Genomic DNA, 21,993 nt, shown 5'->3' on the forward strand with positions numbered 1-21,993 from the left:
AGCCTCTACTCGCCATGAGCTCCAGGCCATGCCCCCCAACCCTCTATAATGTATTTACGAAGCCCCTCTTTGATATTCTCGACTATCTGGGTGTCTCCTATTGCAACTATGCGGATGAGACCCAGATACTCATCCCCATCACTGGTAATCAAGCTACTGATTCCAAAGCACTTAATGATGTTTACTCTGTCAACCAGGCCTGGATGACACATCATGGATTGTGCTTAAATGACGAGAAGAGCGAGTTACTTATCCTTGGTTCCCACTCTAGACTCTAAATTGGATCCCACTTTCAAATCCTTTATCATTGACGGCAATACTAATAACGTTTCCAAGGATACAAAAACACTAGGTATCCATCTTGACTCCACACTGTCACTCACCAGACAACCAAATGCTGTTGTATCTGCATCAGCTTATACCTACAAGCAGATAACAGCATGCAGACCATTCCTAACTACCCCTAACTGTATTACCCTCGCCAGAACCCTTGTTATGGCAAAAATTGATTACTGCAATGTCTTATATCTAGGTAGCAGCCAAAAAAACATCAACAAGCTTCAAGTCACCCAAAATAATGCTATAAGGGCAGCTCTCAACATCTCCAGGAAATCTCACATTTCTGACACACGACGCAGTTTACATTGGCTCCCTATTGCCTCAAGAATATCACTCAAACCTCTTGCACTCACTCACAAATCCAAAACCAACCAGGCACCTATATATCTTGCTAACTGCTTCACTACCCACAATACTAACAGACCATTAAGATCTGCACAAAACCACTCACTAGTAGTACCTAGATTCAAGCTCCAGAAAGCAGGGGGATCCAGCTTTCCAGTCCTCGCGCTAAACTCTGGAACACTTTACCCTCCACTTTAAGAGCTGAACCATCATATCTACCATTTAATAATAAAGTGAAATCCCGGCTCATCAATCAGGTCCACACTTCTTCTCTTACTTAACCTGCTGTACCGCCTTATCACCGCCATTAGCACATTATCCTCTCTGATCCACTGCGTGCTAATACACCACCTTATGTAATTAACTGTGCATTTTCTCTCATATCTCTCCTAGCCATGACATACTGCCTCTCTGTAAATAAGTGTAAATTTGTTTTTATCTGTTGTATAGTGACATTATTGTAAATGTACCCGCCTTCCTATGTTACCACTCCCTAAGAAATGCACCCAGATACCCTTGGGCCAGGAGCGCAATGCACATAAAATAAATAGAAATAAGGATTTACTTCACTAAGGTGCAAGTTTTAATCTGGGATTTTAGATCTGTTATACTTAATGTACAATATATTACGTTGTATTACTTTTTATTGTATTTTATCTGTGTAGGGTTTTCATGTAAAACCATGGACACATTAAATAAAATAAAACATTTTTTAAAAGATGGTATGGATTCATGAAGTTGAGGCTGGGAACTCATAAGTACTGTGACAAGGAAGAGTAGGCCTGGGAGTAATGAAGTTTACTGACAAGTAACCGGTCATGGCTAAGCCTCTTTGCAAATACTTACGACAGAAAACTGACTCTACAGGTTTCCATTTTCCACTGCATTTCACCGAGCATCTGGAAATCGCATTCATTGGGAAATGCTTGCTCAGGCAATGCTAGGTTAAAACATTGCATTTCCATAGCTTGCTTGGTTTAGCAAAACTTGTTTTCTAGAGTCATAATCTATAAATGTATGATTTTTACGTGTAAACCGAAGTGCAGTGCATTAAAATGCAGAAATATCAAATTCGAACGATTTGCAGTATATAAAACATAGGGGAAATTGTAACTTTATACATAAAGAAACACAGACTCTCGTCTGATCCAAATTAAAAGGAGCTAAATAATAAAACACACCCTTTGCATTTCCAAATGTTGCTACTAATTTTAGAAGCACACACGCCCGGACAACACACTGCACCACAGTGGCCACGCAGTGTCATTAGATGCTTACCTCTTCAAGGCAACTGCCGGAAAAACTTGCATCGGTGCTACTTAACGAAGCTTTGGAACTGTTTATAAACCTCGACTCGCGCCTGCTTTAGGAAGCTTACATCGGCGATTCTTTCTCAAGTTTCTTAAATCAATCCCGGACGTCTGCTTCGTAATCCGAGCACAGAAATTGTGAAACGTTACTCCCGCCCCTGCTCTGCAGGCCAATTAAGAACAGCTTACATACAGTACGCTGAAAGGGGGTGGGGGCGGGGGCGGCCTTAAAGCAACAACACAGCGGAGAGCCAGCCCTTCGAGGTCCTGGCGACATTCCATACTTGACGGGCAGGCATAGCTGGCTGTGATGCATTTAATGCAAGCAAAAATGTATGCACGTGTATTTACTGTTTTAACGTGTGGTGTATCCTGCAAGTTATCTCCAAGCCTGCCCTACTGACCTATGCTTTCTCAGTGCCTGCCCGCCAGGGCCTTGTCACTCGCGATACCAGTGTACAGACCGGGGTACAGACTCGTACTGAGTCAGCCAATATAGAGGCATAAGGGCCTGCATTTTTCCACACTGTAATTTTTGAAGTTCACAACAAACTTACTGCAACCTGCGGCTCTATTATTGTAAACGTTTTGGAAGAAGTGCCTTTAAAAGTACACATTGTATCAATAAAATTGGTGAAAACCTCCAGATGCTCAATGCACTACGTTTTCAAACTTTACCACACTGGCACACAAAACTGGCCCAGAGTGGCCTTTAAGGCCGGGCTTAAAACATTTCCTATTCCTTATGCAACAATGCATGAATGCAGCAAAACCACGCACACTGTTGTCAACATGTTTATTGAGCGTTCAACCTTTAGTACACAACTACCACGTGGACCAAGTACTTTGTGGCAATTTGCTTCTACCATTGACTGGTCTGTTAAATTAAACACATTACTGGTGAATGTTGTGGATGACATAGAGAGGTGTGCATTTCTTACTCTCCCTGTTTATCGCACCACACTGGGAGGTTCTCGACTGTGTTTATGGCACAGTGATCCTTTCTCCAGAGCGGCAATGTTTAAATATCACAAAACCCTGCTGTACACACCATCCACATCACAAACCCCACATTTTTGTGGCGACTGAAGGCATGTTGTAGGGTGGTCAACTTTACAAAATGGTTTTTCAGGACACTTTGGGCGTGGTAGCAAATTAGAAGCAGCCTATTATGCACATGCTTCCATACATTCGGGGCTGTCGGCCTGGGCAACCCCACTCAGGCCCAAATAGGACCCGGCTTGCCACGCATGCACATGCTCGAGTAATGGAGACGCTCACACGTAAGAGTGAACCGTCTTTAGTCCCCTTTACATGAAAACTAAAACTGAAACCCTGTGCCTTCCCTCATCCCCCGCCCCCTCCCTGGCCCAAAGTCACTTCCCCACAACAACCTGGCCTAAAACTAGGCCACTCACATAACGATGCGGAAGGCTGCATCGTCCACCACGTCACGACGTGACATCTCCCCCCTTTTTAACGTGCAGTGTCACCTGCACTTTCACCCCATTTCCTTAATTAGTCTGTGAGGTTTCATACAGCTTCGTTGAGGCCTCATGGGGAGAGGGAGGTCCTGGGCAGGTGGCAGTTTGCCTCCGATGCTCCAGTCTCCTTCTGATTGCTCCCCATCTCCTTGATAAGGATCGTCTGAGAGCGGGCCATCTGCACTGGCATACGATTGTTCCCACCTCAGAGGAAAGATGCCCGTAAGTCTCTTGAAGCAGAAGGAGTTCCTGGTTATGGATTGCTGGTGTTCTCCACTGGCAGTTATCATGGTGCCCTTTTTACTTGTTACTATTAGCCGTTAAGGCGCGAATGTCGGGTCTTCCTTTCTCGCTTTCGGCTGGCATAACACCACCTGGTCTCCTGTTTCTATTTCACACTCTTTCGTCCCTCGCCGTGAGTTGGCTCTCTCCTTCATTATTTCCTTCTGTTCCTGGTCTTGAACCTTGACCTGTTTTTCAAGGGGTACGGCCTGTGTTGGAACAGGGGCTTCTGGTAGTCTCGTTCTTAAGACTTGATGAAACATGAGGTTGGATGGGCTGACTCCTGTGGTGCTATGTGGCGGTATTCCCGTAGGAGTTGATACAGCACCTGCTTGAATGGTTTGTTTAGGAGATTAGCCGTCTGCAGAGTTCTCTTGATGTTGGCCATAAACCTTTCCACAATGCCACTGGCTTGGTGCCACCTTGGGGTTATCTTTAAGATGTTGAAACCATATGTAGTGTGCAAAATTCTTGAAGTCCTGGCTCGTGAACAGTGGCCCGTTATCTGACTTTATTACCTTCGGTATCCCATAGGTCGATAGCATTCAGTCTAGTGCTGGGATGACGCATGTCGCTGCTGTGGATTCAATCAGTTGTGCGTCCAGGAAGTGAGAGTGTACGTCCATGAGCACCACTATATATGTTCCATTGCGTAGCGGTCCAAAGAAGTCCACAGCCAGCTCTTTCCAGACACCTTCTGGGAGTGGGGACATTTGCAGTGGATTGGGGTGCGGCAGTGGAGCCATCAGCGCACAGATGTGGCACCTGTGTTCAATTTGGGGAGCCACACCTTCTGGCGTAGGAGGCATTTTGTGGAGACTAACCCCCGGTGACCTTCATGCTCCAGTGTGACTGACTGTCTGTTCCCGCTGTGATGATGGAATGATGACCTTGCAGCCTTTCATGACGATATGCTCATCCACCACTGTTAGCTTGTCTTTCACCAGCTCCAGGGACTTATGTTATCCCTCACAGACTCCTGCTCCTGCCCGTTTTGATGCAGTGGGTCATTATGTCAAGGGCTGGGTCATTTTCTGATTCTTTTCGTATGGTGTTCCACTTCACTGGTAGGGGCTGCAGGTGATGGATGACATAATTAATGTACGCATCAGCAATGGAGGGGCCCGCTTGTGGGGGACCCGTAGGGTGTCTGGATAGGTAATCAGCAGGGTTTTCTTTGCCCGGGCGGTGCACAATGTCAAACTTATAGTCCTGTAGCCGCAGACCCCACCTGGCTATTCTGGGAGGCATCCTTGCCTTGGGGTTTGCCGATTATCGTCAGGAGGGCCTGATGGTCGGTGAGGACTGTGAACAACTTCCCATACAGGAAGAGGTGAAAGTACTTGCAGGCCCATAACACTGCCAGCTCTCTTTCTCCACCTGGGAGTATGCTTGTTCTGTGGTTTTGAGGCTCCTGCTCACGTAGACCACAATGAGCCTGCCGTTCGCGTCTGAAGAATCTCACTGCGTCAGTATGGCACCGAGGCCGACCGGACTGGCGTCCACAATGACTTTCCGACCGGACTGGCGTTCACAATGTTGAAACCATATGTAGTGTGCAAAATTCTTGAAGTCCTGGCTCGTGAACAGTGGCCCGTTATCTGACTTTATTACCTTCGGTATCCCATAGGTCGATAACTATCGTCTGCGTCGAAGTAGGCCATGTCCTCTGCCTTGGAAATGTTATTCCGAATGGTTTCGAAGGCGCGTCGGCAGTCCGTCGACCATTGAAAGGGCTGATCCTTCCGTGTGAGCAGGCGGAGGGGGTTGCTGACTGTGGCATAGTCCTGCAAGTACCTTGAGCAGTAGCTCGCTAGTCCCAGAAAGGACCGTAATTCGGTAACGTTTTGTGGCGGCTGGGCGATGTTTAGTGCCGCTACTTTTTCGGGGTCCAGCCTCATGCCTTTTTCTGAGAATATGTGGACGAAAATTCTGTGCAAGCCTTTCCTGAATTCACATTTCGCTCGGTTAAGTGTCTGTCCCGCTGCCTCGAGTGCTGAGCAGACTTTATGTAGGGATGCGTCATGTTCCTCTTTTGATTTGCCAAAGACAAGCACGTCGTCCGCGTAGTACAGACAGTTTGGGACGTGGCAGATGACCTTGTGGATCTCCTCTTGGAAGATCTCTGCCGCAGACAAGATGCCGAAACTGAGCCGTTTATATTGGAATAGTCCCAGGTGGGTGACGAAGGTGGTAATATATTGTGACTCCGGCGCAATCTCGATCTGGTGGTAGCCTTTTGTGAGGTCCAACTTTGAAAAAAACTTGGCACCGTGCAATAGGTCTGTCATGTCTGTTATTCGGGGTGCCTGGTGCCGTTCTCTTTCTATTGCTTCATTCATCCTCCTCATGTCCATTTATTGTCTGATGGAGCTGTCCGAGGACTTCTCCGGGATGGGTACTATGGGGATACCCCTGGCGTCATGTCGCAGGCTCTATGACGTGTTGCTTTAGGAGTCTGTTGATCTCCTCCTTGTTACGCTCACCTGTTCTCTGCTGAGGCGTTAGGGCACAGATGCAGCCCTCCCAGGAATTAGATCACCCCCGTCCGGTCTTTTCCTCTGCGGATAGGCTGTGAACGGCGGCAATTGGTGACGCTGCTCCTGCGTGGACATGAGAACACGTGAGTGCGCTGATCGGAGACTATATTGTGCCTCTCAAACCCTTCTACCCAAGGTGCGATTTCTGTGAGCATGTACCGGCCCATAGGGCTCACCTGTTAATTATTGATGGTAGCTCTCCGTCCTGATACTTCTGGCAGGGGCGCTTGTCGATGGGATCTAGTTCCTTTACTGATCCCCGGTAAGTAATAGTCCAGTCCAGCTGCAACTATGCCTCTCCTCTTGTCTCTTTCCCTTTCTGTTTTCTCTTTGCCTCTTCTCGTTTTCTGTCTTGGTATTATTGCTCTCAATATTGTTGTTAATTCCTGAATAACGCTTTCTCTTCTGTGTTCTTCCCAATAGATGGAAAGGCAGCCCAAAAGCAGCTGTGGGTTCGTGGAACGCGGCCATGTGGAAGCTGGATGAAACCGCAATGTCCGACAGCAGGTGAGTTATGGTTTAAGGCAAAGCGCGAGGTTCAGTGGTAGCGCAACCTTAAACTGAATGTATTTTAAGTGCCTAACCTTGCCTTTCATTTTTACTTGCAGGTGCTGCTGTTGCTAACGAAGCGCGTCGTGCTGCGGTGCCAAGAAGAAGATTTTAGCGTCCCAGAAGATTTGAAGATGAGCTGGGGTGCCAGGATGAAGATGTCAGTGTTCTGGAAGGCTTGAAGATGAACTACGATACCAAGAAGAAGACGTCAGCGTTCCGGAAGATTTGAGGAAGAATGTCAGGATCAACGAAGACGGGCACAGGTGAGAGCATGTTCACCAGTTGGTAAGCATGAAAGCAGGAAGCAGGATTTCCAAAGGTAAGTTTAATCCCAGGCGGCGGTGAGCGTTACTCTGCATGGAAGTGCAGAATAACACGAAGCGTCTAACTCAGGGACCGGAGAAGCTTATATAGCTGAGATCGCGGGCAAGCCCACTAGGCCTGGCTTGCCTGCCACACCCTGCCACTCCTAGAGAGTCAGCACATGCAAGCCAACCCAATAGCAGCAGCAGCCACACCCAAGAGTACACGTGGGGCTGCTTTAGTGATGGAAGTTCCCATGTTAAATACACCTTGCACCTGAATTGAGGTGTTATGCTCAAAATAAAAGCATTCTTGTCCCAAATAAATGTTCTTGCTTATTGTTATTAATGAGCCTGGAGCCAAAGGCGCCAAAGGCGCCAAAGGCGCCAGGACTATTTCCATCCGGGGCCCCTGTGTATGTGGCCCTTTAATGTTTGCGTTCTTGGCCCGATGACCATTACACTCCTCCACCTGCCTTTGGATATTAATGGGTATGCCCCTGTAGTGCTGAGCGACGGGTTTAACCTCTGGGTTGATGTGGATCTGGATTTAGCGATTTTTCAACTTTCCTAGCCCTTTGAATAGGTTTCGAAAAGCAGCCTCGATGTCTTTCGGCCATGCAAAGTACTTATGAACCATCTGTTGGTATAGGATGTGTACTAAACTCATGTCCACCGTGGTTTTAAAGCTGAGTATACAGCCACTGTTCATTCCGTCTTGACGACGTGTAGCTTGATCTTTGCTGCTTGAACCTTATGCGTGCACATGCCGGAGATGACGCATTTGCATGGCAGTGATGTGGTGGAGCCATATGGGTAGATGTCGACGGTGGATCTCGTGAGCTTTGGTGCCTTTGTGAGGGAGTTGTATGCTTCCTCACTGATTATGGTAACCGTGGCTCCAGTGTCTATTAGAAATTCAAGCAGCGTGTCATTATCTTTTATTGTGAGAACCGGGCAGTGTTGGGTTGCCGTGATGTTATTTAGGGCCCACACATATCCGTTTTTCAGCTGGTCTTCGCTCGAAGAGGGCGATTCGCTGCTGGATGGCGACCTCATTGCGATGTAGCGGATGTCAAAGGCGTGAGACAGGTGAAATACTTGAGAACCGCTGCCTGAGGGGGGAACTTGACCTGGTGGCCCTCCCCCTGACATGGATGATGCTTCTTCGTCAGACATGGCTTGTGGCCTGATTGTGCTGGGGAGCGCCGGTGGCTGGTTAGACAGTGGTGGGGGCCTTCCATTGATTGGTTATTAATATGCGTGCCAGTGCTCAAGTGTTCGGTGTTGATGGGGTGGATGGGTGAGGTCTGGTCTTGTGGTCTTTCCAAGGGCCATTGGGCTGTTGCTTGCAGGCTCCTCTGAGCCTTCTGCACACGATCAGGCTGTGTTGTGCCCCTTATCTTCCTAGGACTTGCTGCTCCTCGTTTAGGGGAGGGGTCTGGAGTTGTGTGGGTCATTGTTACGTTGCCGGATTTCCGGTACTATCCTTCTCCTTATTCCTTGGCTGGGGGTACCAGAGAGGAGTGGAGCGCGCAGCAAGCGCGTGGGGTATGTTGCAACGGTGCCAGGCCTCCGGTTAGATTCTTCCTGCTTCTGCCGTATCTGTAAGCCCCAGCGGGGGATGCAGCACACTGCCTGTGCGTGGAGGTGCTGACGCGCGTGCAGTGTGCCCAACTGCACCCTCAAATGTGGTGTCCCGGCAGGAGTAAAGCCTGTGCTCCAGGCCCACGTGTGTTTCTCCTTCTGGCCTGCGCTCTGACGAGACGGTGCAGGGTGCGATGGGACGTGCGTTCGTGCATGGTCCTCGTCGCCAATGTCGGCCTGGGCAACCCTGCTCAGGTCCAAACAGGACTAAGCTTGCCATGCATGCACATGCTTGAGTAATGAAGACACTCACGTGGCTGCATAAGGGTGAGCCGTCTTTATTCCCCTTTACATGAAAACTAAAACTGGAACCCCATGCCTTCCCTCATCCCCGCCCCTCCCTAGCCCAATGTCACTTCCCCACAACAACTTGGCCTGAAACATAGGCTACCCACATAACGATGCAGGAGGGTGTGCTGTCCACCACGTCACAATCTGACAGGGGCTAATCCGCGGCAGTCTGCATAAATGGCTCCCAAGCCGGGGACCTGCCAGGGCCAACCCCAACTAGCCCCAGCCATGCCGACACCTCAGGCAGCTGTGTAGCCGAAGTGCTGCACAGTTACACAGACTGCCTGCAGGTGTTAGCACTCCAGAAATACTGACATCCGCAGATAGCCAGTGTAACCGTGGCTTCGGCTACACCGCTGCCAGATGACTCTGAACTCCGAAACAGTAGGAGGGCTGGAGGGCCCAGTCTCTCCTTTTGGTTCCGAGTAAACAGTCACCATGCAGCACAAAGCCTTTTAAACAAGGGTTCATGATGCGTGATGACTCTTGACTCGGAAGCAGAAGGAGCGACTGGGCCTTCCAGCCCTCCTCCTGTTTTGGAGTACAGAGTCATCATGCAGCAGGCAGTCCTTTCATTCAAGGACCCCATGTTTTTTAACCACACAGCGCCTTGAATGAAAGGGCTGCCTTCTGCGTGTGAGAGCTTGGGCACACTGGTGTCTCACCTTTGATGCCATAGGTAATAATGCCAGTACGCCCCAGCTCCCCTGCTTTCACCAGCACCCCTGACCTCCATTAGCGAGGGGGCGGGAATCTCATTAGGGGGCGTGGCCTAAGTACACACATAGTCCACACTCCCTAATGAGAGCCCCACTTCAATTTAGCATCCCACTTAATCCACTGCATACATTATGATTTGCGCCCGCCCCTATTAGCATTTTTGGTAACCTTACTGGCAGATGGCATTTTAACACATAGAAATAACAAAAACATCACAAGTTCGGCCAGTACAGATGCAGAAAACTTATCCATTAGAACTCTGCCCGGGCCTGTAGGGCAAAATACATGCATACCTCCTGAATTTCATATTCGTTGACACCAACAGAAGTAACTTCACAGAACAGGAAATTACAAGCATTATCAGTCTTTGATACTTAGAGGCAAACATAAGAAATGACATTCCTAGAAGTTTCCATAATTAAGCCGAGCAGGGGCGCAACGATACCTACATTTCACGGAGGGCTAATTGGTGATGGAACACTTCAGAAAATATCCGGGGCAAACTTGGAGGCTCTGCCCCCACTATTCTACCACCTCCCCACCCCATGGTCTGGTGTGGCGACTAACTATCCAATACTATAAGTGCAATGTGCAGAGAGGCGATGGAAGTCTTTCTTGAATGTAGCAACTTTAAAGATTTACTGCGTTTGTTCAAGTACATTTTTCTGAACAAACACAGTAATAGGCTTCCCTCACCTCTCTGCCTAACAAAATGCAAGTGCACACATCCAGGGGTGCACCTAGGCTAAAATGTAGGCGGGCTAACCCTTCAAATGTTGGTAGAGGCGCTAACTTCAGAGACGGTTGAGGAGTGGCAAACTTACTTGTATACGGGCATCTAACTGCTTTACTTATTGTAATGAGACTATTCTAGTGCAGCTTCAATGTTACAATCAGTTAACTCTCTCCTTTAAGTCTGAAAACACCCACTTCTTGCAGATCCTGTACGTCCTAAAAAGTGTGAAAATGGCAGATAATGTGCAAAGAAAGACTCAATATCATAGCAGAGTGTGGGGCAGTACTCTGGATGGCCCAAGCAACTTCAGTGGCTGGGAGCAACAGGGGAGAAATGTAATGTTGGTTCTTCCACAGTTAGTCCGCTATACTAGAATCTCTGGTGCACTGACTGGCTGGTGAGAATGTCTGCCTGGCAAATCAAGTGATATGAGACTGGGGGAGGGCCAGTGAAGCAATAATGCAATTCTATGAGACACCATTTTGTCCGGACACTTATTAAAACTGTCCTATTATAAGGTCTAAACGTAATCTCTTATAAGCACTCCAATTTTTTCAGTTGAAATCAGGGTGAGATTACATTATTTGCCCGGGGTCACACCCTTACGCTAAACAGCGAAGCAGGGATTTTAACCCACTCTGCAATTTAGGCACAGCCACCTTCTTCCATCCTTTACTTGGAACAAATATTTAAGTTTTGGGTGTCAAGGCGTACAATATTACTGTCCTATAAAGTTTACTTGGAAAATACACAAATTGCATAGTAAAGCATCATGACAACATTTACATTCTTATGCATGTTGAGCCAAATTAATATCAGTGTACCTTTATTTTCCACATCCTGAATGGAAAACTATAAGATGCAAAAGGTAAAATATCTATTTACCCAATTTATTTTCGGTGCTTTAAGACACACAATAAAAGAAGTTGTGTAATAAACTCACTTAGGTTTGGAGATTCGCTGCAGTCCTCCAGCATGTTATGTATGGTTTTAAGAACATTCAACTAAGGGCATCAAAGCAAACTTTACTTTTTAGAATATCAAGCTATTAGACATTATGGGTAGGAACACATTTTCAAAGGGTGCTTTATTTTGTTGCTCGCTTTAACTGTCACAGATTTGCAAAGTGACTGGTGGTCTTTCAGTTGGAAATTCACCATCATGCATAAGAAAGGCTATGCTGCTGATGACAAAAGAAATGTGTTGTCGAGTTAATTATGGCACTGCACTGCAAGCCTGTGTGTCTCATGGGGTCTGTGACTCAGGGAAACAGGCAGTGCTTGATTGTAGATTTGCATTGCAAGAAACAAAATGCACCAACAGGACCATGTTCCTGTTCCTTTGAACTGTTAAAGGCTCAGCACGGAAGCCCTGCCCCTCAGCTAATATTTTGGGGGGTTTCAGCCGGGTCAGCTCAATGAGGTTGCGGACCTGAAGCCGAGTGGTGAATAACTTTGTGGTGTGAAACAGATGAATGGCACTATTATTATATATGAAGCAACTATAAAATCATTCAGCTTTTTTAAAAAAATTAATAGCAGGATATATTAACATAAGCTATGAAATGAATCACTTACAGAGGCTCCAGATAAAACACAGTGAGATTAAATGATTTGCCCACGATCACACAATGGTTAAATGGTGAAAACGAGATGTGGACAATATCTGCATCTGAACACATATTTTCCCAGGTTAAGCTGATATGAATATTTATTACGGTTTTTATTTGGATTTCATGTGCTTAAACAATTATTTGTTTTTAGCAACACCTTGACAAGAACCCAGAGTGCACAATAAACTAGCCTTTCATATTAAAATAACCTTTGTAGAGAAACGCCTCAATGCTCATACCAGAAACAATGCGACCCACTGGGGAAAAAGGCCCAGCACACCTCTTGCAAGGAGAACAAGGTTTATTTCCACAAAAATAAAGATGTGCCAGCACAGTACTGTGCTGCCACGGAACGCTCTGGCAAAATCAGTACGAGCAACACTTCATGAAGGCACAAAGTGCCTTCAGAGATGTAAATTACATAATGTACGCATCCAAATGGCTGGTTGGTTGAGACCCTATGCATAGGCTACCTGCTCCATAAGGGATGCCAGGCCATTGGTCCCAGCCCCTTCTGTCCATCTTCTTCCACGTGGGCTCCTCCTTGCGCATCTTCAGGCATGAAGCTACAATTAATTGATGATTGTGTGAAGAAAAACAATACAGGCTCTATCTCTAATCTGATGTGCTCCTGGTACTGCAGACAAGGGCTAAGAGGATACTTCAAGGTCATTGTATCACGCACACTAACTTAATTCCAGACACAACGGCGCCCATACAAAGCTCCCCACCCTCATTTTTGGCTACATTGTTTTTATCTCTCCCGGTACCTCACAGCACAAATCACGTGACCTATGGTGAAGGCAGCTGATCCCTGTCTTCAGATCTTTTCTTATCGATTGGGCGTTTAACAGTTTTATGGTCGGTGGCCTGGGACTGACTGGTACCTTGGAATGCTGGGGGTCTTGGGATAGGAGCATCTGTGTGCCAATACTTAGAGCTGGGACATGGAAGGTCGGAGGCTCGTGCCCTCCTTTTCGTGGGATCGCCTTTCGCAGAGAGCTCTCAACCCCCTCATGGCCTTGCAGAGCACATTCCTTCTGGCATACTAATTTTGGCAAAATAAGATAATGATGGGTCCATGAATCTCTGTAGCCCTGGCCTTTCTCACCATTGCCGATGCTACAATCTATTCCCTATTCTCGCATGCATATACGTATTTCCATGTGCGTGTGGCTAAAGCGCGTCCATGGCTGCAGTGAAGAACTGGGCCTTAATTTCAATATGGCTGCTACTATCTAAGATGGAGTTGGGTTCCCCATGTACACACTAGAGCAAAAACTTGCCCCACCCTCCCCGCACTATAGCCCCGATTGTCCCACCTTCCCAACATTCCCCCTTTCGTTAATACTACATTAACAAATTCCCATGTGAGCTTCCCGTCCTTCTCTACCCGTCTTTCCCTTTCCGACTTTGCAGCCTCCAAGTATGGTGACCCTTCCTTTGGTACCCATGTCCTACATATGGACCCTAAACCTTCCCCTGCTTGTGGGGATTGCTTGGAGGTGCAAGTTATATATATATATCTATATATCTATATATCTATATATCTATCTCTATCTCTATATTTATATATATATATATACATATTGGTTTATAGTGATAATACCGAATACAAAAATCTCGAAAACAAAAATCTCGAAAAAAAAGGCCGAAAAAAAAATATCGAATTTTTTTTTATGACGTTTTTTTTTCGAAATGGGGGGTTTCCCCCTCAACCACCCTTTTTTTCTTTTTTTTTATTTTTTTTTATTTTAACCCTTTTTTTTACTTACACATATAAATAAATAAATAAATAAATAAATAATTTGATATATTTTTTTCGAGATTTTTGTTTCGAGATTTTTGTCATTCGGTATTATGTTTTCGGCCTTTTGACTGACCACCATATATATTACACAGCCACGGTAGTGTCTGTGTAGTTATGGTTAAGTTGCTGTTTCCATAGGAAGAACAGTTTTTGGGCAGCTTATAACTCTGCTCCCCCTGGACGAATCCTCACCAAACTTTGCAAAATAAGTATATGGCCCACTCTGAATTTTCTTTTTTTCTTTTTTTTTATTTGTTTATTTATAAAGTTTACATGTAGATAATCAATCAAACAATCAGAGCAATTAATACTCAGCAAAAATATACAGAATAACAGAATATTATATATACATAACTTGCAATAAATCAATAAATATTCAGAAAGTTATCCCACACCTTTCGGTGCAGACTCAATTTCCCTTGCCTCTTGAAAACCATCCTTTCCATGGATGCAAGGGCAGACATCCCCTCAACCCAATCATCAAAAGTAGGCACAATCTGTGACTTCCAGCCCCTCAGGACCAACTTTTTGCCCAGACAAGCTCCACGGAGTAAATATTTTTTCCGTGACACAGAGAGATCCTCCAGCAATTCTCCACCTCCCAAAATCATTGTCACAAAATCCAATTCAACATCCAAATTCAGAACACGCAGACAGGCACCACAAACATCATGCCAAAAACCTCTTACACGCACACATTCCCACAGTAGATGTTCCAGACTTCCCAGTCCATTCCCACAACACCAGCAATCATCCGAATCCATCAACCCCCTCTTAAACATTCGTTCCGGTCTCCAAAACACTCTATTGAGGATCTTTATCTGTCTAGACCGTTTCACCAGATCAATTTCACAAAGTTTAATGTTCGCACACATATCTAACCACATCTTGGGTGAAATCTCACACCCCAATCTCCTTCCCCATTCATCTCTCAAATCAGAATTCTCCTTATAAGCAGACACAATACAATTGTATATCCTGCTAGCAATTGAGCCACCACCTGGCTCCCATTCTCTAAGAAAGATATTTACCATCGAGCTTCCTTGTTCTACCACATCACCTATGCATCTTTTTAATTTTCTGAAGTCTTCAGATCTGAAATTATCAATGTGACATTTCGCTCGCAGTTCACGCTCACCAATCCACTCACCATCCACCAACACATCATCAATCCAATGGACTCCACCTAGAAACCAATCAGGCCAGAATAAAGATTTACCTCCGATAGAAATCTGCGGATTCAACCAAATGGAAGCATGAATAGTCTTAGAAGCGACCGATCCCAATAATTCATGAACCTGTCTCCACGTGTCTCTCAGAAAGACTGTCAGAGAGGATCTCTGTTAGTTGCCGTGAGAACTGCTCTTGGGGGGAGCGGGCCCAACAAGCTTGCCTCTGCAATCACCCATTTATCAGGCTGTTCCATCAAAAAGGGCACAATAAAATAACTTGAAAAAGCTAAATGATAAGCCCTGATATTCGGCACCCCCAGACCTCCTTTTTCCACAGGCAGCTGAAGTTTCCATAACTTTAACCGAGGCGGCTTATTATCCCATAGAAATGACTGCAACAACCCGTCAATTCTCTTCCAAAAATGAAGGCCAATTTTCATCGGAAGCATACCTAGAACGTAGTTAATTTTTGGAGCTGCATTCATTTTTATTGCATTCACTTTGCCCCAAAGGGACAAATGAAGCAAAGACCACCTCAAAATGCTCATTTTCAAATCACTACAAATCTCATTCATGTTTACCATAACCATTTCATCCACCTGTGGGGTCAGCCATATGCCCAGATATTTCAATTTCCTGTCACACCACCGAAACCCATGTCCAGTAACCAAATTCCTATCACAGTATCCAGAAATAGGTAAAATCTCAGATTTAGTCCAATTGACCTTAAATCCAGCCACCGCTTGAAACCTGCCCAGAACATCCAACAAGGCCGGAAGGGACACCGCTAAATTTCGTTGCAACAAGAGCAGATCATCCGCATAAAACCATAACTTTTGATCGGCACCATGAAAACTCAGACCTCGTATTCCCTCATCACCCCTCAAGGCAATTGCCAATGGTTCCATGGCCAAAACAAATATCAGGGGGGATAAAGGACATCCCTGTCTTGTACCCTCTGTAGTACAAAAGAATCTGACAATGGCCCGTTAGTTCTGACAGCGGCAGTCGGGCAAGCATAAAGTAAAGCAATCCATGAAATAGATTCCTCTCCCAAATTCATAGCACGCAACACCGAAAAAAGATAGTTCCAATCAATGCGATCAAACGCTTTCTCCGCGTCCAAGGAAAGGACTGCAACATCATCTTCCATATCCTGTGCATGTGTCATCAACAACAGTAAGTTCCTAATATTGCTAGATGTTCTCCTGCCTTGAACAAAACCTGACTGATCAGTGTGCACCAACTTCACAAGAAGGTTCTGCAAACGAAGGGCCATTAGTTTTGCAAGAATCTTATTATCAGTATTAATCAAACTGATCGGACGGTAGTTCAAAGTTAAACAACCATCTTTATCCTTTTTTTAAAAAAACGATATAATTGCATGACGAGTAGAAGCAGGAAGTAAACCTCCCTCCCTGGATTCCATGAACATATCTCGCATAAGTTTCACCACTGAATCAGGCAAGATTTTATAAAATTCAGCAGGCAGACCATCCGGACCCAGAGACTTGCCCGAGTTCAATTTCCCAATCGCAGATTTCATTTCATCCACAGTCAAAGCCTCACCCAACTTTGCTTTCTCCAAATCATTCACTCTAGGTATCTCCAAACCATTAAAAAAGGAATCATCCAATCCATTGACACCCAACTCATTTTGATAGTGCTTGTTATAATATTCCTTAAAAGTCTCATTAATCAGTTTCGGCTCACAAGTCACCTGACCATTCTCTCTTTTGATAGAAGTAATTGATCTTTCTGATTGTTGTTGTCTTAATCTATAGGCAAGCCAGTGATCGCATTTTTCACCATATTCAAAATAAGAACATTTCAATTTGAACAATTCCTTCTCAGATCTTGTTTTCAAAGTTTCATTCAATTCCCTCTGCAGCTCCCTAGTGTTCTCCTTTTCTCCAGATTTACTGAGTTGTTTATCAAATCCTTTGAAAGTTGCTTAATACGTTGTTCCAAATCCATACTTTTGTTTACCAAACCTTTCCTCCTGCTACTTGAAAGACCCAGAATCAAGCCCCTCATTGTACATTTAGGGGGTAATTCATAGAATTCAGCGCACAAGTGGCGCACGCGGCTGGCGCACAGTGTATTCATGGATTCCAGCTACCAAAACCAGCCGTGGCGCACAGTGGTGCAGCGACCCTGCAGCAGCTCCAGTTACGCCCCCAAGAACGCCTCTCGCGCAGGGAAAAGCCATCAAAATCCCCAATCCAGCAAAAAGGGCTGCTCTAACCCTGTACTAGCACGGCAAGCGTGCTACGTGTATCACTGGAGTGCGCGGAAGTACCTCACGTCATTTCAACGCGATATCAGCAGGGTACGTGTATTCCAGGGGTGCGCGGGAAGTTCCACACGCGAATGTCCAGGCTATGTGTATTTCGGGGTACGCGGGAAGTTACACACGCGATATCAGCAGGGTACGTGTATTCCAGGGGTGCGTGGGAAGTTCCACACGCGAATGTCCAGGCTACGTGTATTTCGAGGTGCGTGGGAAGTTTCACACGCGATATCAGCAGGGTACGTGTATTCCCGGGGTGAGCGGGAAGTTCCACACGCGATTTCAGCAGGGTACGTGTATTACAGGGGTGCGCTTGAAGTTCCACACGCGATTCCATCAGGGTACGTGTACATCAAGGGTGCGCAGGAATTTTCACACGTGAATTCAGCAGGGTACGTGTATATCAGGGGTGCGCGGGAAGTTCCACACGCGAATGTCCAGGCTACGTGTATTTCGGGGTGCGTGGGAAGTTTCACACGCAATATCAGCAGGGTACGTGTATTCCAGGGGTGCGCGGGGAGCACCACACGTGAATTGCACGTGTGGGTCCTCCCAGGTGTTCCCTCTACACCCTCCACGGCCCCTGCAGGTGGCTCACACCACAGGGGCCTACCCTGCACATGTTCTGCAGGCACCCCATCCACCATGGCCATGCCCCCCAGCCAACCCACATGTCAACTTGCACTACTGCCCACCAACGCATGACCCCCTGCACCCCCAGCACTGTGGGGCACCTGCCAGCAGGCCCCCACCCATGTCCAACTCATGTTCCCCACCCCCCCACCCCCCAGCACTGTGGGGCACCTGCCAGCAGGCCCCCACCCATGTCCAACTCATGTCCCCACCACCCCCACCCCCACCCCCCAGCACTGTGGGGCACCTGCCAGCAGGCCCCCACCCATGTCCAACTCATGTCTCCGACCACCCCCACCCCCCAGCAGTGCAGGGGCACCCTCCACCAGGCCCCCACCCATGTCCCCACCACCCCCACCCCCCAGCAGTGCAGGGGCACCAGGCCCCCACCCAAGTTTCCCAACACCTCCACCCCCCAGCAGTGCAGGGGCACCCTCCACCAGGCCCCCACCCATGTCCCCACCACCCCCACCCCCCAGCAGTGCAGGGGCACCCTCCACCAGGCCCCCACCCATGTCTCCCACCACCCCCACCCCCCTGCAGTGCAGGGGCACCCTCCACCAGGCCCCACCCATGTCCCCACCACCCCCACCCCACAGCAGTGCAGGGGCACCCTCCATCAGGCCCCCACCCATGTCTCCCACCACCCCCACCCCCCCAGCAGTGCAGGGGCACCCTTCACCAGGCCCCCACCCATGTCTCCCACCACCCCCACCCCCCAGCAGTGCAGGGGCACCCTCAACCAGGCCCCCACCCATGTCTCCCACCACCCCCACCCCCCAGCAGTGCAGGGGCACCCTCCACCAGGCCCCCACCCATGTCTCCAACCACCCCCACCCCCCAGCACTGTGGGGCACCTGCCAGCAGGCCCCCACCCATGTCCTACTCATGTCCCCACAACCCCCACCCCCCAGCACTGTGGTGCACCTGCCAGCAGGCCCCCACCCATGTCCAACTCATGTTCCCCACCACCCCCACCCCCCAGCACTGTGGGGCACCTGCCAGCAGGCCCCCACCCATGTCCAACTCATGTTCCCCACCACCCCCACCCCCCAGCACTGGTGGGCACCTGCCAGCAGGCCCCCACCCATGTCCAACTCATGTTCCCCACCACCCCCACCCCCAGCACTGTGGGGCACCTGCCAGCAGGCCCCCACCCATGTCCAACTCATGTCCCCACCTCCCCCACCCCCTAGCACTGTGGGGCACCTGCCAGCAGGCCCCCACCCATGTCCAACTCATGTCCCCACCACCCCCACCCCCAGCACTGTGGGGCACCTGCCAACAGGCCCCCACCCATGTCCAACTCATGTTCCCCACCACCCCCACCCCCCAGCACTATGGGGCACCCTCACCAGGCCCCCACCCATGTCCCCACCACCTGCACCCCACAGCAGTGCAGGGGCACCCTCCACCAGGCCCCCACCCATGTCCCCACCAACCCCACCCCACAGCAGTTTGGGGCACCCTCCACCAGGCCCCCACCCATGTCTCCCACCACCCCCACCCCCCAGCACTGTGGGGCACCTGCCAGCAGGCCCCCACCCATGTCCAACTCATGTCCCCACCCCCTCCACCCCCCAGCACTGTGGTGCACCTGCCAACAGGCCCCCACCCATGTCCAACTCATGTTCCCCACCACCCCCACCCCCCAGCACTGTGGGGCACCTGCCAGCAGGCCCCCACCCATGTCCAACTCATGTTCCCCACCACCCCCACCCCCAGCACTGTGGGGCACCTGCCAGCAGGCCCCCACCCATGTCCAACTCACGTTCCCCACCACCCCCACGCCCCAGCACTGTGGGGCACTGTTATGACCCTGTCTGGGTCATAGTGATATCAGGATGCAGTTGCAGGTATGCTTAATGGTTGCTTTATTCAGGTTCTTCAGTTACAGGTACAAAATCAGGTCTCATCAAGTCCATAAGGAGATAGGAGGAAATCATGAGGGAAACCCACTGGCTCCCACCACCCAGGCTTCCTTAGATCAACTGCCTGGGTTAGAACCCTTTCATACACAAACACTCCTAGATACCTCATACATTCCACAAATGACATCACCACATACATACAGCATTCAGAAGGTGAAACCATAAAAAGGAAGGCTGATCCTAACAGGCACCTGCCAGCAGGCCCCCACCCATGTCCAACCAATGTCCCCACCACCCCCACCCCCAGCACTTTGGGGCACCTGCCAGCAGGCCCCCACCCATGTCCAACTCATGTCCCCACCACCCACACCCCCCCAGCACTGTGGGGCACCTGCCAGCAGGCCCCCACCCATGTCCAACTCATGTCTCCCACCACCCCCACCCCCCAGCAGTGCACGGGCACCCTCCACCAGCCCCCACCCATGTCCCCACCACCCCCACCTCCCAGCAGTGCAGGGGCACCCTCCACCAGGCCCCCACCCATGTCTCCCACCACCCCCACCCCCCAGAGTGCAGGGGCACCCTTCACCAGGCCCCCACCCATGTCTCCCACCACCCCCACCCCCCAGCAGTGCAGGGGCACCCTCCACCAGGCCCCCACCCATGTCTCCCACCACCCCCACCGCCCAGCAGTGCAGGGGCACCCTCCACCAGGCCCCCACCCATGTCTCCCAACACCCCCAACCCCCAGCACTGTGGGGCACCTGCCAGCAGGCCCCCACCCATGTCCAACTCATGTCCCCACCACCCCCACCCCCCAGCACTGTGGTGCACCTGCCAGCAGGCCCCCACCCATGTCCAACTCATGTTGCCCACCACCCCCACCCCCCAGCACTGTGGGGCACCTGCCAGCAGGCCCCCACCCATGTCCAACTCATGTTCCCCAACACCCTCACCCCCCAGCACTGTGGGGCACCTGCCAGCAGCCCCCCACCCATGTCCAACTCATGTTCCCCACCACCCCCACCCCCCAGCACTGTGGGGCACCTGCCAGGAGGCCCCCACCCATGTCCAACTCATGTTCCCCACCACCCCCACCCCCCAGCACTGCGGGGCACCTGCCAGCAGGCCCCCACCCATGTCCAACTCATGTTCCCCACCACCCCCACCCCCCAGCAGTGCAGGGGCACCCTCCACCAGGCCTCCCCCATGTCTCCCACCACCCTCACCCCCCAGCACTGTGGGGCACCTGCCAGCAGGCCCCCGCCCATGTCCAACTCATGTCCCCACCACCCCCACCCCCCAGCACTGTGGTGCACCTGCCAGCAGGCCCCCACCCATGTCCAACTCATGTTCCCCACCACCCCCACCCCCAGCACTGTGGGACACCTGCCAGCAGGCCCCCACCCATGTCTAACTCATGTCCCCACCACCCCCACCCCCCAGCACTGTGGTGCACCTGCCAGCAGGCCCCCACCCATGTCCAACTCATGTTCCCCACCACCCCCACCCCCCAGCACTGTGGGGCACCTGCCAGCAGGCCCCCACCCATGTCCAACTCATGTTCCCCACCACCCCCACCCCCCAGCACTGTGGGGCACCTGCTAGCAGGCCCCCACCCATGTCCAACTCATGTCCCCACCGCCCCCACCCCCCAGCACTGTGGGGCACCTGCCAGCAGGCCCCCACCCATGTCCAACTCATGTCCCCACCACCCCCACCCCCCAGCACTGTGGGGGCACCTGCCACAGGCCCCCACCCATGTCCAACTCATGTTCCCCACCACCCCCACCCCCCAGCACTGTGGGGCACCCTCCGCCAGGCCCCCATCCATGTCCCCACCACCCCCACCCCACAGCAGTGCAGGGGCACCCTCCACCAGGCCCCCACCCATGTCCCCACCACCCCCACCCCACAGCAGTGCAGGGGCACCCTCCACCAGGCCCCTATCCATGTCTCCAACCAACCCCACCCCCCAGCAGTGCAGGGGCACCCTCCACCAGGCCCCCACCCATGTCTCCCACCACCCCCACCCCCCAGCAGTGCAAGGGCAC

General features: G+C 50.0%; 1 protein-coding gene across 4 annotated transcripts in view; it reads right to left on the bottom strand.

Annotated features, from left to right (window-relative positions):
* Window positions 1–21,993, bottom strand: part of CHDH (choline dehydrogenase) — a 1,156,730-nt gene that overhangs the window by 848,004 nt on the left and 286,733 nt on the right. For 3 of the 4 annotated variants that reach the window (XM_069643628.1, XM_069643627.1, XM_069643626.1), the window contains exon 1: window positions 1,963–2,141. The exons of the other annotated variant lie outside the window; for it this stretch is intronic. The gene's annotated coding sequence lies outside the window, so the exon portion shown is untranslated. Of the gene's footprint in view, window positions 1–1,962; window positions 2,142–21,993 lie in introns of those variants that run through there. 4 annotated transcript variants of the gene reach the window in all.

The sequence above is a fragment of the Ambystoma mexicanum genome, chromosome 2p (assembly GCF_040938575.1).
Source record: "Ambystoma mexicanum isolate Mex_15411 chromosome 2p, UKY_AmexF1_1, whole genome shotgun sequence".
Classification (NCBI taxonomy): domain Eukaryota; kingdom Metazoa; phylum Chordata; class Amphibia; order Caudata; family Ambystomatidae; genus Ambystoma; species Ambystoma mexicanum.